General features: G+C 35.9%; 1 protein-coding gene across 9 annotated transcripts in view; it reads right to left on the reverse strand.

Moving 5' to 3' along the window:
* Window positions 1-24,684, reverse strand: part of FOXP2 (forkhead box P2) — a 570,611-nt gene that overhangs the window by 355,203 nt on the left and 190,724 nt on the right. The window lies entirely within an intron of this gene.

Below are 24,684 nucleotides of genomic sequence, written 5' to 3' on the forward strand. Positions count from 1 at the left end.
CACTGGCATTTGGAAATTGCAAGTAATTTGCATGGTGAAATACAGTGAACGTGGAAATTTCCTATTTCAGTATGCTGGGGTTCCCCCCCCAACCCCAGCCCGGCTTCTCATATAAGACAAATGAAAGGAATGTTGCAGTGGATATTTTCTCTTTTACAGTACAGATTTATGAATACTTTTTATCAATGTATCATTAAGCGAATTTTCAACAATCTCCTCAATATCACAATTAAAAATTTTCTCATTTGGTGAAAAATATTATGCAAACTGCCATTTTAAAAAAGGGGTGATATGACACCAACATATCCCTAAAACTATAAAGTATGAGAATCTCTTATTTTAAAATGGATTACCAAGGTATTTACTATCTCCATAATGAGAATGTAACAATTTGTTTAAAGTTAGAAGTGAAAATCAATTAAAAATAATAATATATCAGAGCAGTTAGTTTCATCCCATGCACGTTTTCTTTTGTAAGAGGTACTTGTTTCTTTTATGATTAAAGGTTTAAGGTTTATGCCTCACACATATAAGATTTTTGGCATTGTATTAAGATAAATATTTGTGGTTTGCTTACATGCTTGGTTTTAAATATTTATTTTAAAAAGAATGACAGTAGGAAAACTTCCTATCCATATATTTTCCCTGACTCAGTTCACAGATAAACTGAAAGAAAAACTGTGCAAAGTCTGTTCTTTTCTGTTATTATCAAAACAAACAAAAATGACAACAATTTAAAATAGTCTTAAAGCACTCAAATGCTACACTTCAAATTTCTGGCCATCTGGTTCTTCAGCTCTAGGGGGGCATCATTTCAGCTTATATACAACTTATTTCAGCTTATTCCAGCTTTACACTTATATATCATACCACTGGGAAGACGGGTCCATATCTGCTCTTGTTAATTCATTATTAAGGATACAAGTTGGCGAAATTCTGACGCTTGGTTAATCTTTAAATATACACATCTACATAAGTTACACTTTAATGTATATTGCACCATGTTTTGATCCGTCTTTTTTCTTGATTGTTGTGAATGGAAAATTATTGTACTTTCATACTTGAAATAATTGCTCAATGCCCTTCTCCACATGCTTTTTATTTAGGAGAGACTGTTTACCATAATAAAATATGGTATTTGAAGTCACACACCATTTAACATCTACATTCTTCCAGATTAATGAACCCTTTAAATATTCACGTTGACCACACTTGAATTTTGTTGACTCTAAAATTATTCTTGATCCCTTCAACCTTTGATCTATGTACCTTCTTCTTGTTAGCCTTATTTCCACACTTTCTTTGCATTCCTCAGAAGTCTTTCTGCGAATGGTCGTGTTTACCACAGTTAAATCTCATGTGTGACATACAGCATTAATCCTTCCAAAATAAAACTGAAATACAAAATACATTGTACTATTTATAAGAAATAATTCATAAAGCAACTCAAATATTTAATGAAACTGCTTTCTGTCATATTGAAATCTCTAGCATTCTGGATAAATTTGTTTTTTTGTGTGTGTCCTAAGTTAGAGACATGATAAAAACACAAACTTTTACAAAATACTTTATGAAAAAAATCTATGACTCTACTTTTTGTACTTATATTAATACCCTTAGTAGTTAGATTTTTATTTTACATAAATTATACAAAATACATTGGCATTACACCCCATTCTTAATACCAGTTTATTATAGCTTTATTTCATAATATTGGATGTGGAAATGGAAACAGTGCCATCATGTGATACTTTTCAGGGTACTTCACTTCTTATATTCTCAAAGTCTGAGCACATAGCTACTACACAGATAAAAGAGTTTGTAGGAAAGCAGAGAGTGGCAATATAATTCGTCACTCAGTATTTTGCAATCATATCCAGTGTTCATGCTTTTATGTAAAAAATTAGGAACACCTTTTAATTCTTCAAAGACAAACATGTATAAAGTCAGTACTGGCATTTGTGTATACACACAGAGAAACATTCTTTATTAAAAATCTACTTATTGTTTATTCCAGCCCATCAAACCTTCTTCCTTTACAATCAACTTCAATCTTTGAAAACAAAGAAGTGTCACTTCATAAACACAGTAAACTCATTACTTTAATGAACAAAAATCAGTTGTTGGGGAAGGAAAAACTCAGGTGGAATGTAAAGATCTACTACAACCCAAATAAAACCCATGTCTGAAATTTGAACCGTTTCTCTAGCTTTTTTTGAATTCAGTTGAAGAACATAGATATTTTTTCCACTAACTTAAGAAGAACTAAGCACCACAAGCTAATAAAATGCTAGATTTGGCAGGAGTTAGATTATTTATTTCAATTTCAAAATCAGCTGAGAACTGTATTAAATTTAAAAACCAATACTAATCATTCATAAATATGAAAATCTACACCACAAATGACCCCGTTCTATTTCCTATAATTCACACCATTATTGTCATTTCTTTTTTTCAAAATTGCTTTTTTCTTTTTTTAAGTGGGAGGTGTAAATTTGGGAGCTACTCTCTTACTTGCCAGACTTAATCCATACTAATATAGAATTACATTTTAAGGACAGGTGGGTGTCATGCAAACACTAATATATAAAATGCTAACCCAACATTAGAACACGAGCAATGAATCAATGCTTATTAATTTTAATGACTCGGGGTTGATCTGCAGCACATTTTACTCTAGTATCCATATAATTCAAAGCATTTCAGTTTAAATTTTTTACCAAGAAGTGAGAAAACTAAACTACATTGCAAGATTTTAAAATATTGATAACTCCAAAAAAAAAAAAAAAAGGTCTTAAATAACTACCCTGAATCCAATCCTTTTGTATACCCTTTGCAAATTACTGCAACACAATACTTAAAATTTCACTGAAAACTGAATTAAAGAAAGAAGGAATAAAGAGCTTGAGGAAACTTTTATCTACGCAAGCCTAAGTGTAGTTGCTTGTTTTGTGAATGGTGAAAATAACCTCTAATCACAGAAGCCTGAGGAGAACTTAACTATAGTCACTGAAAAAAATTAAGGAAAATTTTAGCAGTAGGAAAAGGAAAAAGTAAATATGACTTATTTAAGTCTTTGGTTCTAAAAACTCCTCTCTAACTAACTAAAACGGAAGCTACCAATAGATGAACAACTCTTCAAATGAGTAATCTTTTCTAGAAGGTGGGCTTGGAGATTAACCTAAAACCTTTTATTATTATTACTATTACCCTTTTCCCCAATAACATGAGGCATGTGCTCACTGGCAGATTTTCTATTTGGAAATATTACTCTTCCTCTGGGAAGAGACTATTTCTTTATTCCAGAACTGGGGTGCCAACTTTTGCCTTGTAGGAGAGGGGAACCCGCAGTACCCTAACTTTTTTTTTTTCTTTATGAAATGCATCTTCTATAAATTCATCAGTTCTTCCAACCTGCACTGACCCTGATCTTCCATTAGATCTTTCAGAGAAATAAGAGAAGACTTTTGACAGTTGCAATAACATAATATGTTTTTCTTCTAGGATAAGATTTATCATGGATGCTTCTACATTTTCAGCTGTGGAAGAGTTAGCATTGCCAATCTGCGAAAACTCACTCCTGACTGATGTCTTACAAACCAAACTCTAGGCAACAGCATTGACAACATTATGAGTGAGCCAACGAACTGCTTCGCCCAATCCACCATTATTCTTAACATATTTATAGCTGAGTCTCAACTTTTCTCTCTCCTAGAGTAGCAGTATTTGGAGTTAGGAGAAAGAGAATAAAAAGGAGTTACTCAGGAAAGACAAATACAATACACGAATGCTGACATGTGAAATAGTAATTTCCAATCACCCCATAGATAGACTGACAGATAAAAAAGTACAAATCAAGACACAAGACATAAATTCTGTTTTATACAGCTTTATCTTTAAACACCTTTAAGAACAATCCCCCACTGAAAAACTGTGGTAGAACCCTAGGTAGCAATAATTTGTTACTAATTAATTCTCATCACCTATTTAGTGCACTTGTTGTGATGAGCACCAGCTGTTGTCTGGAAGTGTTGAATCATTACATTTGTACACCTGAAGCGAGTATTACACTGTATGTTAACTAGCTGGAATTCAAATAAAAACTTAAAAAAAATTTGGGGCGCCTGGGTGGCTCAGTCAGTTAAGCGTCCGACTTCCGCTCAGGTCATGATCTGTGAGTTTGAGCCCGGTGCCCGGCTCTGTGCTAACAGCTCAGAGCCTGGAGCCTACTTCAGATTCTGTGTCTCCTCCTCTCTGTGCCTCTCCCATGCTCATGCTCTGTCTCTCTCTGTCTCTCAAAATTAAACAAACGTTAAAAAAAAACTTTAAAAAAATTAAATTAAAAGTAAGCAAATACATAAGTTCTAAGGGTAAAACAAAATAATAATTTGTTACTAATTGCCCAAATCAGCGCTTTGGTACATAACTATAAACCCATTTCATGATGAAGAAAAAAAGTCCTTAGATAGGCTAATATTTTTTTTTTTCTCTTCTAGAGAGAAAAGTACATATTTTGTCTACTAAATTATTAAAATAACAGTAAACATTGCATGTGTCCATATTCACTCCACCAAACTGCTTCTACCTCTATCACTTGCAATTCTTCTCTAACATTTCCACCCATCCACACACTTCCACGCCTACACACACAGGCACAGAGAGTAAACAATCTGGGTGAACGTCACCAGTATCATCAAAGAATTGGCAATTTACCAGATGGGTATGCCTTTCTGTTAATACAGAGTTGTCATTGGTTTGCACATATGATATGTAGCTGTTGAAAATGTCAGGCAAGGACTTGATGCACTTATTCTAGTTAAGAATATTTGACATTTTGTAAGAAAGTAGTGTTATTCCTCGGAGAAAATGAACAAAGACTTCCTAGCCTGAGTAGAAGGTGACAAATTTTCTTCCACAGCCAATCCAATGACCAATTCACATTTCTCCACACAGTAGCCAAGAATATTAACTTTTATACATCAAGCTTTATCTTCATGCTTCATTTTTGTGCTTAATCTTAGCTATTATTGCTGACACACTCTTTAATTCTTCCACAGTTATATATACTTACTGAAGGATCCTCTTTATATTTGATCACTATAATGTCTTTTCCTGTTTTAACCATTATTCCTAACACTTCAGCCTGAGACTTATGTCCAGTAATGGAATTGAAAAACACATTATAATAGGATATTATCATTGGTTCAGGTAATATATATAAATATAAAACTAAATTATAATTAAAATGCATATTTTTTACAGTTTGTGAACTATTTTTGATCCTTAAGAGATTTATTTTTCCTATTTGTCATAAAGTGTTTCATAAGGTTGTGTTCTGCTGAGATCTGCATTCCAATTATTTAATTTACAAGTGATGACAATTTGATAAAGAAGTAACAAGGAAACTTCACAATGGACTTTAGAGTCACCCAAGGACTTCACAGGAAGAGAGAATGCAGAGAGAAGTCTCACTCAACAACAAATTGTAGAAAAGCTTTGTAAGTTTTTGCTAGATTCTTGGCAGTCATATGTCATATATCTAAGTTAAGTATATAAGGAGATTGTATTGAGGAACAAAACATTTCCTAAGTTTAAAATACTACCTTTCAAGGAGCAAATATGGTATATATAAAAGGGATTTGTAAAATTAGAAGGTAATTTTAAAACTTAAAAACTTACTCCAGTTCCTTTTTTCAGCATATATCCACTCACATAAACTGTCATATAAAGAGTAGATTTTTTTAACAACAGAATTACTCGCCTTTAATATATCCAATATTTCCACCAAACTGATCTTTATCCGATAAACCTATGGAGAGCTAGTTAACTTCTGTCTTCAGTAATGACATAATTAACTCTGAGGCCCATTTCTGTCCAGTGAGATATTAGAAGTCAAAATTTCAAAGACAATGATTTCAAGGAGCCTATTACTTCAGCCTCCTGGTATACTATACCTGTCTTTTTAAAAAAAAATTCTACTCTCATAGTGTGCTTTTATAGGACACAATCAAGATTAAATAATGCCAGTCTTATATTCTGAGATTTTTTTGGCTGTGCTTTAAAAATGCAAAACAATAGGGCGCCTGGGTGGCGCAGTCGGTTAAGCGTCCGACTTCAGCCAGGTCACGATCTCGCGGTCCGTGAGTTCGAGCCCCGCGTCGGGCTCTGGGCTGATGGCTCAGAGCCTGGAGCCTGTTTCCGATTCTGTGTCTCCCTCTCTCTCTCTGCCCCTCCCCCGTTCATGCTCTGTCTCTCTCTGTCCCAAAAATAAATAAACGTTGAAAAAAAAAATTTTTTTTAAAAAAATGCAAAACAATAACAATAACAACAACAAACCCAAAAACCAAAAACAAAAAAACCAAACCAAAACCAAAAAAGACCTCAAAAATAAAGAAAAAGTGCAAAAAAAAAAAAAAAAAAACAAAACCAAACCCTCTTCATGCTCTCATTTAAAAAAATAATTATATATACAGAAATGCCTCCATACATCTAATTTTACCCCTTTGTCCCTCAGAGGTAACCACCATTAAAAATTTGAGTTATATTTTCCCCTCCTTCTTAAACTTAAATGGCATTGGCACATATGCCCCAGCAATATAGATGCACAAGAACACACCTACACAATTTTGTTTTCTAAAATATAATCTTGGGTATTTTTACTGGACAACGTAATGTTTAATGGAAATACTACTCTTTAAAAAAAGGGCTGCCAATTATTATTTACTGTTAATAAAAAGATTTGTGTTTTTGTTATTAGAAACAATGCTTTATGTTGCCTACATAGCTATCTTTGTTTATCTGGTGTTTTGGGGGGAATATCAACAGAAATTTGTGTCAAATGTATTGTTTCTTCGTTTTATAAAAAGTATATCTTGGGGAACGTGGGTGGCTCAGTCGGTTAAGCATCTTACTCTTAATTTCTGCTCAGGTCATGATCTCACGGTTTGTGGGATCGAGCCCGGGGCTGACTCTGCACTGATAGCACGGAGTCTGCTTGGGATCTTCTCTCTTCTTCCCTCTCTGCCCCTTCCCTGCTCACGCGCACAAAATTCTCTCTCTCAAAAATAAATGAACATTTTAAAAAAGCATGTATTTGCTGACAATGTATAACCAATATTTTTAGTGGCTGTCCTCAAAGCTAATTTGGGTTACCTTTAATAATTTGCCCTCCTGTAAGTTACTTTATGTTTATGATTTATATAAATCTCTTCAGAGTTAAAAATATTTCCTTCCAGAACCATTTTGCCAACACTTCATGCACATATATTCATACAGACATATGTATATTCATATAATATTTTTCCTTCAGTTATAAACTTTCATTATCTTTGCCATGTTTCACATATGCCTCCCAAGTCAGAATGAAACTTTTTAATGGTAGAATATAAATTGCTCAACAAAGGAAGAGATTCACAAATAGCCATCCCAGGTTAACGTTTAAATCTAATCCTATTTTTAAATTAATAATATGAAGGCATAAACCTCATGACATTGGGATAATATTTATTAAAATACTATCAGAGAAAAAGATCTATAGACCTGAATCAAGAGTAACAATAACTATTCATTGCAATGAACTAAAATTATCAAAATCAGTTAAACTGAAATAGAAGTTTTCCGTACATAACAACCTAAAAGAAAACTGAAGCAATTAAAAATATTAGACTCATATAATGAAAGAGGACATATATTGTTGTTATATATTCATCTAAAGTAAAGGAGGTAGGCCCCTGCTCATGAAATGTTTTCTCAGAGAACTGACTCCTATTATCCAACTAAATGTTTTCACTTATCCATTATCATGGGGCATAAAGTGCCACAAGTTATTTATTTTTCCAAGTAGCTAAAGGCAAACACCATTAATCAGTATATAATCCGGCTTTTTACGTAGGCCAAAAATATAATGTTCCTGTTTGTAGGAGTGCTTAAATAAAATGGAGCTCATGTTTTCACAATATTTTACTGATGTATCGTTCCTTTCTCTCTCAAGGTATACAGATACACACAAAAAACCTGATCTCCTCCTACTATGGTGATCAGTACAATGTTCTAACATGAAAATTATACAGGGCCACTGACATGTAGGGCCACTCACCATTCACTTGATGAACCCAGAGAGTATTACATGGTTAATCTGTGCATTATTTCAAGGGATTTTAATATTTCCCTTGATATGAAGCTATCACTTTTGGCATGGAATTTGATGGCCAGTGGACTAGGAAGTCAGATAAACAAGGGACGAGGGGTAGAGAGCATCAATTCCACTATAAAGATAATGGAATGTAGGACATGAATTAGAAACTTCTTGTATTTCTTTGCTTGTTCACTTACTTGCTTCTGAGTTCATAGTTCTGTTCTAATTAGTTCAAATACCTTAAATTTTAAACTCCAGGTAACAGAATTATTATTATTTCATGTCCAAAAATAAAAACAGAATATGATGAAAAGAAACTACAAAGTAATCTGTTATAAAGTATACTATAAACTTATATAATATCAGGAAATACTTAATACTGCTTTTTACATGTAATAACTCCAAGAATCAAAACACTTATTAAATGATGACTAAGTTTAACAAATCACAGTTTTATGGACTAGATGAGAAGTTTAGTGATACTTCATTTATTTGCTCATTCATTCATGTATTCATTCAGCAAATATCTGAATAACTGTGTGTCAGCTACTGCTAAGTACCAGAAGAAGAAGGTGCTGGACACAGTATCTTCATGAGGTATGTAGACAAAATTAATAATCACACAAATATATCACTGCAAACTATGATCACTGATGTGAAAGGAAAAAGCCCATGCAATGAGAACATGTATCAGGAAGACTTAATCAAGCCTGTGATGTCAGAGGGCTCTACAGAGGAAGTGAATCTCTGAACTCTGACCCAAAGAATGAAATGGCATTAACAAAGCAGGTGTGAGGGACAGGAAAGAGTAATCTATGCCTATGTGAAGCCTCTGAGAAAGGAGAGCATTACAGACTATCTGAAAGACTCTCTATCCAGGGTAGGTAAATCTGCTAACCATATTATCCCTAACTTTTATTGGTCCATTAAAGACACGTGTTCTAAGCTGTTCAGTGGGGGCTAACCTGCTTAAAAGTAAACATTGTTGAAATCTTTCTCATCTTTTATTTGTGGCTATGATAGGTGATAGCAAACAATGGCTTTGAGTATATTCATGAGAAAAATGATTAACATAGCCGGGATCAGAAAAAAATGTGTAGTCTACCTTTATCTGGCAAAATACTGTATGAAAGATGCCACAGTGTGCCAGTCTTTACTCTGGCTTTATTGTTTACTAAAAGACACCAGAGAACAGCTGTTCGGATTCACAGATACCATGCAATGAGAACTTGGTCCCTGAGCCCCCAAATATTATATTCAGACAGCGGTCTGATTTTGGTACCTTATTTTATAGAAACCTCAACTTTACATTCTCTGTAGCTAATCCGTCTAAGCCATGTATGATTTCTGAAGTGCACATTCTTGCCAAAGAGTACAAGGTCTGTACTCTTTGCTATCTAATCCTTATCAAAATTCTAGTTGAAAGAAATAATATTTATGGAGGATTGCCTGAATGACATACAGCACATCCGTTATTCAGACCAGATTGTCTAAACTTTACATCTCAATCTGACCAGACCATGAATGAACGAATATAACTACTAATGTAATGCTTTAGCACCTCTTCAAGTTGCTTTTATCCAACTTCACATTTGAATTATCTATTTGACATATGCTGACAGATATTATAAGAAATAGTTTTATTGTGTCTGATATGGGGTTACTACTCATCCACTATTACACAGCGTGTCTTCATGAGGACCAGGAAAAAATCTCTGCAGGTATAAGTACCTGGAGAAACTAGGATTTATTCCAGAAATTGTGTATGTTTTTTAAAACTTTTTATAAATGCTACTCATCTTATAGTATAAGTATGCTACCTTCTTTAATTTACCTGCTAAACAGCTCAAAGGCAGACTTATAGTCAAACCTAGCAACTGCAAGGCCTACAGAGAATTTATTTTTGTGAGCTATTTCCTATCCCAGCTTTACTATTTACCCCATATATCTTCCCTTACTTTGATTCTGCCCTTTACTATCATGCTTTTAAATTGAATAAAATTATTCTGAATGATGAAATATACAGACTCCTATAACTCTTTTAAGAGTTTAAGTTACATTTAACTTAACTCTTTAAGGGAGATATAATGTTTATAGACATGTGAGTATTTTGAGATAATTGCTTTAAAAAATCCAGTATTCTTTCATTACCCATCTTGATTACCGATGTTTTAATTTCATAGTTCCTACTATATTTTGAAACTTGCCATGTGACCCAGTACAAAAGTGTCATTTTTGCATACAGTTTGTATTTTCTTGAGAGCAAAAATGTTTAATTCAGTTTGAAGGAAAAGATTTCAGAGGCTACATTGACACAAAAATGGGGGCTTATCTGCAATTTCATACACTAGTAATTTTATACACTTAAATTCTGAAGAGCTTGGGTAAATGGTATGAGAAGCAAGAACATTCAGAAATTATCTAACTTCTCTGTTGTCCAGTGTTCAGATTCTACCTTAATATGGGGAACAACTTTACATTAAGTTGGGAACACTTATAGACTGTTGGTAGAAGTGTCAAAATCAAAAATTTTAAGGTATTAACTAAATTTATCTCTACATAATGTTGAAAACCTGAAAACATAAAGTAAAAAACACATAAATCCCTTATCAATGAAAATATTATAATCTATGATAAAATGATTACTAGCACAGATAAATAGCAAAGAGAAAATTAAAAAACAATAAATATTAAAATTTTCCTAAACAAATGTGTTGATATGACATAAAGATAAAGTGATGAGTATATAGTATCATTTCTGTAATGAGGATTAGTTATTAAACCCCACTCATAGACAAAGGTGGCCAAGAGGAACTGCTTTCCTATCTTCCAGTTTATTGGGACAAGGTGATGTTGGAAAGCAGGCAGATCTCATTTGCAACTAGAGACAAAGCAAGGGATGGGAAACTGCCTGGCGGATAAGGAGAATAAAGACTCAACAGTATCAGCAAAAAATAATCTAATAAGAAGTATGGAAGAGGGAGGCCTGATGAAATGCATTTCCAAATTTCCCTGAAAAAAACATAAAAAGAAACCTTGAAGTATGCAAAAAATACAAACAAACAGTGAGCATTGGCTCATTCAAAGAGTACTAAACATGGTATCTGAACATATAGACTGGGATACGGTCAAAGACGTGAACAAAAGAAGCACCTTTCAAAGGAATAATAAGGAAAAGTGAAAACAAGGAGTTGCAGTGAGAGAATAAGAGGGATTTAAGGTGCTGAAGTTTAAAAAGGGAAGGTTCTAGTGACAAAGAATTCCCACAACATATTCTGTGTATCAAGATTGTGATGAGGCCAAAATCACAATCTCTTGCCTTGAAAATCAAACATAGGGTGATACAGAAAAACAAAACAAAAAAAACCCCTCAGTTCCAAAATACTGATAGGCATCAGGATTGACAGATTTTTCAATTATAGAATTCGACACCTTGAAGAATGACTCCAGATCTAACATATAACATCTAGTGTTAATCTAGAAAAGTTAGAACTTCTTAGTATGTTTCCTAGTTGTAATAGCTAGGAAGCCACTGGGGAGAGTAAAATGCTAAATAAAGATAAACTGTAAAAATAACAATAGCATCAGAGTTTTTATATTGCACTTGCTCCTAGAAGGAAAATTATGAGTTCTTTGATGGTATTTCATACTGTTTAAATAAAACTGACTTACAAGAATACTGAAGTGCAATTCTTTTTGAATGGCCAACTGGTAGGAAAATAATATTGCTTCTAAAAATGAGTAATTGGGTAAACTGGAAAATTGGGAGGTGTTCCCTTTTTTGCAATGTTACAGCTTTGATGGGGGAGGGACAAATCATTATAACTCTTGCTTAGAATGATTACCTTTTCCTAGTGAGGAGAAGACCTTTCCACAACCCATTCTTTCACTGGATACACATGTGTCATATATAAATCTATTATGCATCCTCCCTCTCTCTTTTATACTTAAATAATAGATATAAAATTCATTTCTTTTATACTTGTAAAAAGAATGGATTTCTCTGGCAGAAAACCAATGGGAAAGAAGATTTCACAGTGTTTAATAGTATCACAAAGGCGGTGTACTGCTGTGCTGATTTTAGTTTGAAGCAGATAAACTCAAATTATAGTTTAACCTCCCGTAATAGGAACCATTCCATTTTGAAAATATTTGTTGCAAAATTAAAATAGATAATGGATTGTAATTGCATGAAGAGAGGCTCTGATGTGTTTACATTCACTAGGGAGTACACTCATAGATGGTGAAAACGTGCCAAAAAATCACATACCCAGACGTGCCTTGATATATAGAAATAAATACTCTACATGAACTAATATATGAGAAGTTAATTTTAATTGAATATAAAATATGCAACAAACTAAAGATATTAATGAATTAGGTATAAATCTGCCAAAGAACCCATGCCTTCCATTACATACATAGTGATGATATCTCTGAGAATAAAATATAATTTTGTTTAAATAGAAAATAACATACGAGGAACAGCCACACATAATCTAAATCTTCCTCAGACACAAATGCACATGTATGTCATACAACAAATTAATTTTGTATGATCACACAATCAAATCTGTACATGATACATAACACAACACAAATAATTATTTTACAATAAATCCTACCCATTACCATTTGTTACTGACCAATGTGAATACTAGGTTTGCAAAAGACAAAGTAACCACATTCCTTACAATACTGACTCTAGCCTTGGAAGATTTGGTTTCAAATATATGCTCTACCACAAAAAATTCATAGATTTTTGACATGTCCTTAACCTCTCTTTGCTTCAGATTTCTTATTTGTCAAATTGAAAGTAATAATACATATCTAATAGGGTTTTAAGGTTTAACATTGTATGCACAGGGAAAGTATAATTTTTTTAAATAAAATTTTGTAGACAGTAATTCTCTGAAATTCTTATGGCATTTATTTTTAATTAATAATAAAATCATCAACTTATAGTAGTAAAATTGTATGGACTTTGAATATAGAAAAGCCTACAGACTAAGTCTGGCTTTCTCCACTTACTAGCTGTGGAGAAATTACTTAACGTCAGTCTTAGTTTTCTTATGTGCAAATTGTGGACAGAGTACTTATTTTGAAAATTTTTTGAGAAATTTAAAATGAAATAATGTAAACAAAAAAGTACCTGGAATGAATGCTCAATAAATTTTAATTTGTTTTGTATACATATTATTGTGACCCTATCAGCTTGCAAAAACATCTTGAGATGTCAAAATTATCTTTTATACATTTCTCTATTATCTACTGTGCCTTGTATATACAAGTTTGCTAAAAAAGGAGGTGGGCAATAATGCTCAGGAATTAGGAGATACTATTCCAAGGATCAATTTGTTGCAGAATTCCTGGTGAAGCAGAATGAAAGCTATTTTTATTTTTTTATTTATTTCTTTTAATGTTTATTTATTTTGAGAGAGAGATCAACTGTGAGCATGCATGCATGAGCAGAGGAGGAGCAGGGAGCGGGAGGGAGAGAGAGAGAGAGAGAGAGAGAGAATCCCAAGCAGGCTCCACATTATTAGCACAGAGCCCAACTGGGGACTTAATTCCACAAATTGTGAGATCATGACCTGAGCCGAAATCAAGAGTGGGATGCTAAACTGACTGAGCCACCCAGCTGCCCTGAGTAAACTTTATTTAAAAGTTGCTAGAGGGGCGCCTGGGTGGCGCAGTCGGTTAAGCGTCCGACTTCAGCCAGGTCACGATCTCGCGGTCCGTGAGTTCGAGCCCCGCATCAGGCTCTGGGCTGATGGCTCAGAGCCTGGAGCCTGTTTCCGATTCTGTGTCTCCCTCTCTCTCTCTGCTCCTCCCCCGTTCATGCTCTGTCTCTCTCTGTCCCAAAAATAAATAAACGTTGAAAAAAAAAAAAAAAAATTTTAAAAGTTGCTAGATATTCATGGTTGTACCACAAGCAAGGCTCTATGATACCTACCCTCTTTTATTTTGATTGACTGATTGATTGATTGATGTGGGAGGAGAGAGAGGCCATCCACATATCCCCTTTGTCACATAAATGTAGAACAAATAGTCTTTCCTTGTCAGGAGACGTCAAACAGTGGTGATATAGATCAAAGCAAATTATTCACCTTAGAATTTTAGATCTTATATATAATAAAATAAATGTTGACCAAAAAAATAAATAAAAATAATAATAAATGTAGCCTTAAAAGCACAGCAGCCTTTGAAAGTGATCTTTAGGGGCGCCTGGGTGGCGCAGTCGGTTAAGCATCCGACTTCAGCCAGGTCACGATCTCGCGGTCCGTGAGTTCGAGCCCCGCGTCAGGCTCTGGGCTGATGGCTCAGAGCCTGGAGGCTGTTTCCGATTCTGTGCCTCCCTCTCTCTCTGCCCCTCCCCCGTTCATGCTCTGTCTCTCTCTGTCCCAAAAATAAATAAACGTTGAAAAAAAAATTTTTTTTAAAAAAGAAAGTGATCTTTAGATCTGGTGAAGGCTGGGCTGGCCCTTCTGTCTTTCTTCTCTGGCCCTTCTGCTTCTCCGAGGCCCCAAGTTTGCCAAAAGCTAGAAACGTCTGCTTTCTCAGGGTAGAACTAGAAAGGCTGTGGCCGCTGTGCAGAGAGTTACCCTATATTTTGTGTGAGTCTGAGAAGATCGTTCAAAGTAACTTGATAACAGGGCTGAAAGTTACATGCAGCTACCAAGACAGATTGTAGAAGAGGTAAGTTGAGTACTAGAGAGCAATTCAGAATGACCCCTCAAATAGTTTGAAAATATATAAATCCTTCTTGCTACACAAGAGGAAATGATTAAATAAGTAGAAAGTTTTAAGGGTACCTGGGTAGCTTAGTCAGTTAAGCATCTGACTTTGGCTGAGGTCATGATCTCACAGGTGTGAGTTCGGGCCCCACGACTGGCTCTGTGCTGACAGCTCAGAACCTGGAGCCTGCTCCCTCTCTCTGCCCCTCCCCCCACTCACACTCTGTCTCTCTCTGTCTGTCTGTCTCTCACTGTCTCTCAAAAATAAGCATTAAAAAAAATAGAAACTAGAAAGTTTTAGGCCACTAAATCTTTTAGGACCCTGGGAATCATACTGAACGTGGCACCAGGTATATAAGAATAAATAAAGAAGTCACAAATGGGAGCAGAGAAAATAGAAAAAAAAAAAAAAAAAAAAAAAAACCACACAGAATAAAGAACTTCACTAATGAGTAGTTCTACAGTAGTTGCAGCAGATACAGCGTGACACAAGAACACAGAGTTGATAGGATTAATTCTTCTTGGCTGCAATCAGAGAAGACTTCAAAGAAGAGGTTACTTTTAAGCAGTATTTTGAAGTCTGAAGTAATAAAGAGAGGGTGGAGTTAAGAGGCAGGCTCCTCTGGGCATCAAAAATAAATGCAAATTCATGAAATGGCATGATGTATCCAGGAAATGATGCACAATCCAGTGCAAGTAGTACACGGCCAACAAATCAAAAGTGACATAACTTTTTAAAAAATGTTTGAGAGACAGCAAAAGCAGGGAAGGGGCAGAGAGTGAAGGAGAGAGAGAATCTGAAGCAGGCTCCTTGCTATCAGCGTGCAGCCCAACTTGAGGCTCTATCTCACAAACCATGAGATCACAACCTGAGCTGAAATCAGGAGTCAGATGTTTAACTGAATGAGCCACACAAAAAACAGTGACGCAGAAAAGTATTTATTATGAGACCAGGATGTCATGATGCAGGTCAGACACAAGCTTGGACTCAAACTGCCCAAGACATGTAACAGTCTTCTGGAGATCCCAACTGACTCTTCTAAGGAACAGGAAGAAACAGGATGCTTTTGTCTTGAGTTCCAAGGTGACTCCAAATTTGAACTCTTCATCAGTGACAGAAAAAAAGCAGATTTCTTAGGGATGTCTACATGAACGCTAAAGATTCCAATTTTAGGCTCTGCAGTGCAATAAGTTAGCACATGAAGAATTATAAAACACAATTCCAGATATACAAATTAGAGTCGTCATTATGACAATACTCTATGAATTCAGTATCAATCCAAATAAACTAGCTGCCAGGAGACAAAATAATGATTCCCAGGTTTGTCTTCATTGACTTTCCTATTAAAATGAGCATATATTTTGGTAATACAAAGACAGTAACTGTGCTAAGTTGAAAATATGGTGTGGGTAGAAAACTGTCAGGAATTCTTCACCTAAACACTTGAAATGGAACTTGAATCATGGGTAAGATTCAAATGGGTCTAGATCTAGGGAAAGCATCTCAAGACAGGGAGAAAAAAGCAAACCCTGAGTAAGACTTCTTCCCCACCTCCAAACAGCTTATATTGTGGCGGGTAAAGAGAGTTGTTAAATTTTTTAAAAATAGTAAATTTTAGAGGCGCCTGGGTGGCTCAGTTGGTTGAGCATCTGACTCTTGATTTCGGTTCGGGTCATGATCTCAGAGTTCGTGGGTTCAAGCCTCACACCAGTCTCTGCACTGACAGCACAGAACCTGCTTCGGATTCTCTCTCTCTCCCTCTCCTTCTCTGTCCCTCCCCAGCTTGTGCACACACACACTCTCTCTCTCTCAAAACAAATAAATAAACTTTCAAAAAACATAGTAAATTTTCTAGAATGTTAAAAGGAGATAAATGTTATGGGAGAAATTAGAGAAGAATGAAGGTGGTTAGTTGATGTGGCAGGAGAATTGCAAATTTAAATAGGATTGTCAGGGAAGGCCTCAATGAGAAAGTGACATTTAAACAAAGACTTGAAAGAGGTGATAGGGTTAGCCATATGGGTATGTGGAGGAAGAGCAACCCTGGCAGAGGGAACAGATACTGCAAAGGTAGCATGCCTCGTGGGCTTCAGAAATAGCAAGAAAGCTAATGGGGCCAGAACAGCGTGAGAAGAGAAGGGGTAGTAAGATAGGAGATAATCTTATATATGGTCTTATAGAGGTCTTAAGGTTTTAAAATTTTACTTTTAAGGAGATGGTAGCAGAGACTGGGACAGGGGAGGGGGAAATGAAGGGTTTTGAATAATAAAGGGACATGATTTGATATAGGTTTTAACAATACCTTTTTTTAAAAAAGTTTACTAATTTATTTTGAGAAGGCCAGAAAGAACATGAGCAGGGGAGGGGCAGAGATAGAGGTAGAGAAAATCCCAAACAGGGTCCACGCTGTCAGTACAGAGCCCAATGCAGGGCTTGGTCCCACAAACTGTGAGATCATGACCTGAGCCAAAATCAAGAGTCAGATACTCAACCAACTAAGCCACCCAGGCATCCCTTAATGATATATTTTCAACTGCTGTGTGGAAAACACACTGTAAGGGATCAAGAATGGAGTTAAACAGGCTGAAAGTCAATGGCAAAAATAAAAACAGGAGATCATGGTAGCTTGGAATAGGGTGGTAATGTGGAGACAGAAGTGAGTGAATTCTGTACATATCTTAGTAGAGCCCACAAAGAGCCAAATCTACCTATTCTGCTGGTTTACAAAATTCACTCACTTCTTTCATTCATTTATTTATAAATATTTACTGAGAATTTATCAGGAAAAAAAGCACTATATGGGTTAAACATTATCTTATAATTTTTGACTGTCTCTGTGTCATTTGTCATCCCTACTTTCTCAAGTCCATTCACTGCAATAAAGTATTTCTAAGTTGTTGGTTTCAATCTATTGCTTGAATGTTGAATATTGCTTGAATATTCAATATTGCTTATATTAAAAAACACCTACCTTCAAGTCAAGGTTAGATGTTCTGTGACTCTAATAACTATCTCTTAACACATAATATATTGGGATAACTTCAAGAATTGGGAAGAGAGGAGGAGAAATTTCATAGCAACCAGAATGCTGGGAGAAGATAAAGGACTAGGTAGATAAAACAATTCTAATTTTAATTTAGAGATCATTAGAGGATGTCACCAAGATAGTGACATAGGTTGGTAACAGAAGGAGCTACATGCTGACTGCATTGCCTTCCCGCAGGCTAGCTCAGCACCATGCAGAGAGATTTCCCATGAGCCTGTGCTTCCACCAGCGGGAAAAGAGAATCCAGGGGGAGACACCCAGCTTTCACCAGCATCGTGGGTCACTTTGCAGGAGCCCCTATTCTGATCTCACACCACTAGCACAACAGGGAAATCTGCAGGGCTCATCCACTGGGCATCTGATTATGACATTTGTAGACAGGGGCTTGTAACAACCAGCACACAGATCTTGGCGGACTGAGTTCATACTTGTGGTGCAAAAGTAGCAGTCCCAAGGAGCAGTTCTATTCATCTGCAAAACCAAGTGCAGGGTGTACTGACCAGGGAATTCAATGGGGTGCAGGTCCATGTGATTTGGTTCCTCAAACAAGGAGTTTGGCTGGCCTTAGAGCCCAGTTTGCCCACGCTCACACAAAGAACTTGATCATAACATATCCTCTGTGCAGAGTATCTTCTGGCCCCGTTTGACCAGAAGTGCTGGTAACAACCCCTGGAAGCAGTGCAGCTCAGCAATACTGGAGCCAAGAGGAGAGTGGCCAGAGCTGACTGCCCCGGAGCAAAGCTTGAGGGTAGCTCCTGGCCTCTCCCAACAGGAGAGTTTGTTTGGGAAACTGAGAATACCCTGGAGAGGCCCCTCCCCATCCTGAGGATCTGAGAAAAAGCCCCTTCTGCTTTAGAAAGTGTCCCCAGTCCCATCTGACCAGAAGGTCTGGAGACAACTTCTGGAAGCTGTGCAGCCCAGCAGTACTCAAGCTGAAAGGTGGGTGGGCAGAATTGACAGTTCAAAAAACAAAGCCAGTGGCCCTGTTCAGTCAGGAAACTGGGGTGTGGATGGACTTAAGACAAAAAAGAGTTTTACCAGTTTTAGAGCTACTTCTCCTTCTGCACCTCGGCACATAATCTAATTCATAGCTCCACTCACCACTGCAGAAAGCCTTCGGCCTGTCCAAATAAAGAACCTAATCAGAGTAGATGGAAAGTTGCATAGCCCATTCAACAGGCCTATATACCATGACACCTAAACAGAGAACACAGACCATGGCTTCTATTTGCAGGGCAAAATCAGTGGCCTCACCTGACCAAGGAATATAGTGCATACTCTGGTCTGATTCAGGTCCCAGAAAACAAGGTATATAGTCCCTGCATTCCATCCTGCTACTCTGCTGGTGCAGGAGAGCACATTCATAATCCCATTTATTACTGAATATAGTACCTAGTCTCAACCATCTAGTAAGCCTGACCAGAGAACCCAGACAACCACAAAGCCCACCCTACAGCCTCTCTTGGGAACCAAGCCAGTCATCTTCTCTAACTATTCTCAGCCAGGGGCACATCCTCAGACCTTGGGACAGTTGCCTCACCCCCAAATAGACCATGATAGCAGTCCCAAATGACCAAGAATATTACCAGCAGACATTCACAGAAACTAAAACTCAGCTGACTGGTGTAGAACTCTTTGCCAAGGCAAACCTGTAAAATCTGGAAGAGAAGCCCTATTAGTCAAATGTATACATATCGACCTAAGGAATCAAGGATCACCAAAAATTAGGCAAATGTGAACCGCCAAAGGAAACTAATAAAGCTCCAATGAGTGACCCCAAAGAAATAAAGATCTATGACCTGTCAAAGAATTCAGAATAATGTTTTTAAAGCTACAGTTTAATGTTTTAAACTGTAGTTTTGTGAACTACAAGAAAAAGGACAGACAACTGAGTGAAATTAGGAAAACAATACGTGAACAAAATGAGAAGTCTGGCAAGGTAATAGCAACCATCAAAAACCCCAGAAATCCTAGAAGTAAAAAATATAATAACTGAACCGAGTAATTCAATAGAGAGTTTCAAAAGTAGACTAGAATACACCTTAAGTAACTAGAAAAAGAACAAACTAAGCCGAAAGTTAGCAAAAGAAAGGAAATGGTAAAGATTAGAGAATAAGTGAAATTGAGAACAGAAAAACAACAGAAAAAATTCACAAAAGTAAGAATTGGTTCTCTGAAAAGATAAACAAAATTGACAAACCATTAGCTAGACTAACCAGGGAAAAAAGAGAGAAGACACAAATCAACAAAATTAGAAATGAAAAAGGAGACATTACAACTAATACCACAGAAATCCAAAGGATCACAAGAGGCAACTATGAACAACTATACACCAAAAAACTGGACAAACCTAGAAGAAATGGAAAAATTCTCAGAAACATACAAATAATGAAGAGGATGATAAAGAAAATCTAAACAGATCAACTACTAGAAAGAAGAAGAAATCTGTAATAATAAAAAAAAATTCTATCACTGAAGAAAAGCCCAGGACCAGATGGCTTCACTGGTGAATGTTACCAAACATTTGAAGAACCAACACCAATTCTTCTCAAATTCTTCCAAAAAACTAAAGAGAAGGGAACACTCCCAACTCATTTTACAAGGCCAGCATTACTCTGACACCAAAACTAGAAAAGGACACTACTAGAAAAGAAAACTATAGGCTAATATCCCTTAAAAATATAGATGTAAAACTTCTCAATAAATTACTCGCCAACCAAATTCAGCAGCACATTAAAAGGGTCATACACCATGATCCAATGGGATTTATTATCCCTGGCATGCAAGAATGGTTCAAAATATGGAAATAAATCAATGTGATACATCATATTAATAGAATAAAAGAAAAGAATCATATGATCATATCAATAAAGACAAAAAGCATTTAACAAAATTCAACATGCATTCATGATAAAAACTCTTAACAAATTAGGCATAGAAGGAACATATCTCAATATAATAAGTGCCACATATGACAAGCCCACAACTAATATTATTCTCAATGGTAAAGGCTGAAATCTTTTCCTCTAAGATCAGGAACAAGACAAAGATTCCCACTCTTCCCACTCCTATTCAGAATGGTACTAGAAGTCCTGGCTAAAGCAATCAGGCAAGAAAAAGAAAAGTGGTCAGAACTGGGGAAAAATTAAAATTGTACCTATTTGCAGATTATATGATTTTACATATAGAAAATCCTAAAAATTGAACCAAAAAACTGTTAGACCTAATCAATGAATTCAGTAAAGTTGCACAATACAAAATTAACATAGAAAACTCAGTAGCATTTTTATATACTAATAACAAATTTTCTGAATAAGAAATAACAGCATCACGAACAATAAAGTACTTAGGGATAAGTTTGGGAAAGGAAACAAAAGATCTCTATAAACTAAGACACTGATTGAAAAGAATCAGAGAAGACATATATAAATGGAAAGGTATCCAATGATCATGGATTGAAAGAATTAATATTGTTAAAATGGCAATACTACCAAAAGCTATCTTTGGATTCAGTGCAATCCCTATCAAGATTACAATGTGTTTTTGAGGCACTTGGGTGGCTCAACTGGTTAGGCATTTGACTCTTAATTTCAGCTCAGGTCATGATTTCATGGTTTGTGAGTTCAAGCCCCATGTCAGGCTCTGTGTTAATAGCACAGATCCTGCTTGGGGTGTTTCTCTCCCTCTCTCTCTCTCTCTCTCTCTCTCTCCCCCACCCCGCCTGCCTCTGCCCCTCTTCTGCTTGGATGCACACATGCACTATCTCTTTCAAAATAATATACTTAAAAAAATTATAATGTATTTTTACAGTAGTAGACAAACACTTCTAAAACTTTCATGGAGCTACAAAACACCCCAAATGGCTTCCAAAGAAATCCTCAGAAAGTACAAAGCAAGAGGCATTCCACTTCCTGATTTTAAGCAATACTATAAAGCTCCAGTCATTGAAACAGTATGGTACTGGCATAAACACAAATAGACCAAGAGAAGAGAATCAAGAGCCCAGAAATAAATCCAAGAGTATACGATCAACTAATACCTGACAAAGGATTCAAGAATATTCAATGGAGAAAAACACAGTCTTTTCCATAAACCTGGGATAACAGGATATTCATATGTAAAATAGTGACACTTGACTCATATCTTTACCACTCACAGAAATTTAACACAAACTGTATTAAAGACATAAATATAAGACCTGAAACCTTGGATCCTAGGGATATAATGTGCAACATGGTGACTATAGCTAGCACTGCCAAATGGTTATCGAGAAAGTTGTTAAGAGAATAAAGCCCATGAGTTCTTACCACGAGGAGAATGTTGGTTTTTTTTTTTCCTTTTTTCTTTTCTTTTTATCATATCTATGTGAGAAGAAGGATGTTAGCTGAACCTGCTGTGGTAATCACGTTACAATGTAAATCAGACCGTCATGCTGCCCATCTTATCCAGTGAAGCATGTCGCTTATTTCTCAATAAAACTGGGGAGGAGAGAAATCATCGGAAACAAGTAGTTGAAAACTCTACTTTCACGTCCCCAGGAAAAATCAAACCAAACTTTAAGAAGAAACTACATGTCTTTGTTCCAGATTGAGAGGGAGACAGGAGCAGGGAAGTTCAGGGCAGTTCTCCTGTGGGTGGACCCAGAGGGTACTTTGAAATGGGATCAAGTACTTAAATGAGTTGGTAATAGCAAGATGTTTATATCATTTACAGGGCAATTTATTTCTTTAGAGGGAAAGAACATGTTTTTAAAAACTATAAATGTTTTATTAAGGAGGTTTTGGTATGGCTAGGCTCCAAGTCCTTCCTTACATGACTCTAGAAGAGTCCCCTGTTGATTTTATGACCCCACCTCCCAAAGTCCTGGCTCACTGTTTCAAAAACACTCTCAGCTCTTCTCAGACAGGTTACATTTGTAACTCTCCTAGTCTTCCACATGTGCAGTTCCTCTCTCTGGAATGCTCTTCCCTCATATCCGCAAGGCTTGCTCCCTCATTCACTTCAGGTCTCTCCTATATGGCCACCACATCAGGCCTTCCTGGACCACTTTGTATGAAATAGTTCTTTCAACATCAGTCTCAATTATTTTCCCTGCCTTATTTTTCTTTATGGCAGTGATCATCACCTGGAATATTATTCGCTTTAAAAAAATATATACTGTCACTTCAATGAAGGTAGGAACTTTATCTGTTTTGTTCACCATTATATCTACAGCGCCTACCACAATGCCTGTAACAAGGTATATTCCCAGTGTATATGTTGAATAAATGTGTCATTCAAAAACATGACATTGAAGAAGAGAATAACATGTATTTTGAAAAATCATTTTAGTAATTATGTATGCACATATACATGTATATGTATAGTACATATATGGTTATTCCTCATTTTTCACAGATTCCATATTTGTGAATTCACTTATATGCTAAAATTTATTTGTAACTCCAAAGTCAATACTGACAGCATTTTTGTGGTCCTTCATAGACATGCACATTTCTAGCTGAGGTCAAACAAGGTGACACCTTGCCTTCCTGTTTCAGCTCTCAAACTGTAAACAAACGTCTTTTTAGCGGTCTATGTGGCACCATATTTGTGATTTTTGTTGGAGATTACACTGTTTAAAACAGTCCCCAAGTGTAGTGCTGAAGGGCTGTTTAGCGTTTCTAAACACAAGAGGCTGTGATGTGTCTTACAAAAGAAAATATATATTACTTAGATGAGTTTTGTTTAGGCATGAGCTGCAGTGATGTTAGCCATGTATTCAATGTTAATTAATCAACAATATATATTTACTAAGGTGCTTTTAGACATAAACTCTCATAAAGTTATGTACTGATCAGTTGATGAAAATGTTGTGACCAGAGACTCACCAGGAACCTAACCCTGTATGTCCTGTAGGGGCAATGATTCGGTATTCACAGATTCAGTGTTTGTGGTGGCTTTAAAGAACATAACAGTGAAAATGAGAATTGACTGTTTTTCCATATGAGTGCGTAGTGATTTTCTTTCATATACAAACTACAGAAAGGAAAAATTAAAAATTTTCTTAACTGGTAGGGATACATAAAAAGCACTCTGTAGTCCTCCAGAGTTCTCGTTGGCAGCACATAAATTAAAACTATATATATAATCCTCCATACAATAGTATGACGTTGACGTCCATGTTAACCACATGGTTCCATCAACTGAAAATGACTGAATAACTGAGATCTAATGGAAAGAACAGAAACTTAAGGACTGATAAGCCTAAGTTTAAATATTAACTGAAACACTAGTTGTGTGGGCTTTGGCAGTACTTACACTTTATGCCCCTTTATAAAATGCATGTTCATGACTATTAAATTTGATAAATCAGAAGATGTGCCTAAATCAATGTCCATATTATTTTACTTGCTTAATGAGCATTAGCTTCTTTTGCTTTCTGTTAAATTTCTAGGGAATTGACTATAAAATTCCCAGAAGGGAAATTTAGCCAATTAAGTCTCATGGGGCTTTGGGAAAAGCCACCACAAAGACAACAATGGTAACGTGGATTAATTTTATTTAGTGTTAGGAAGGCGAAGTTTTTGTACCTTGTTGACAAGGATGCTGATTTTTGTGGCAACTATTAGGATGCTTAAAGATAGTACTTATTATTTTGTAACCACTTTTTTTTCCTTTCCTAAGTAGGTAATAATTCATGAAATAAGTTAAAAAAGTGGTCTTCTACATAATCACTGTATGTGGAACACAAAAATCAACATTACTTTATCCATTTTCCTAACTG

Source organism: Puma concolor, chromosome A2, assembly GCF_028749965.1.
Source record: "Puma concolor isolate L17-30 chromosome A2, mPumCon1.1.hap2, whole genome shotgun sequence".
Lineage (NCBI taxonomy): Eukaryota > Metazoa > Chordata > Mammalia > Carnivora > Felidae > Puma > Puma concolor.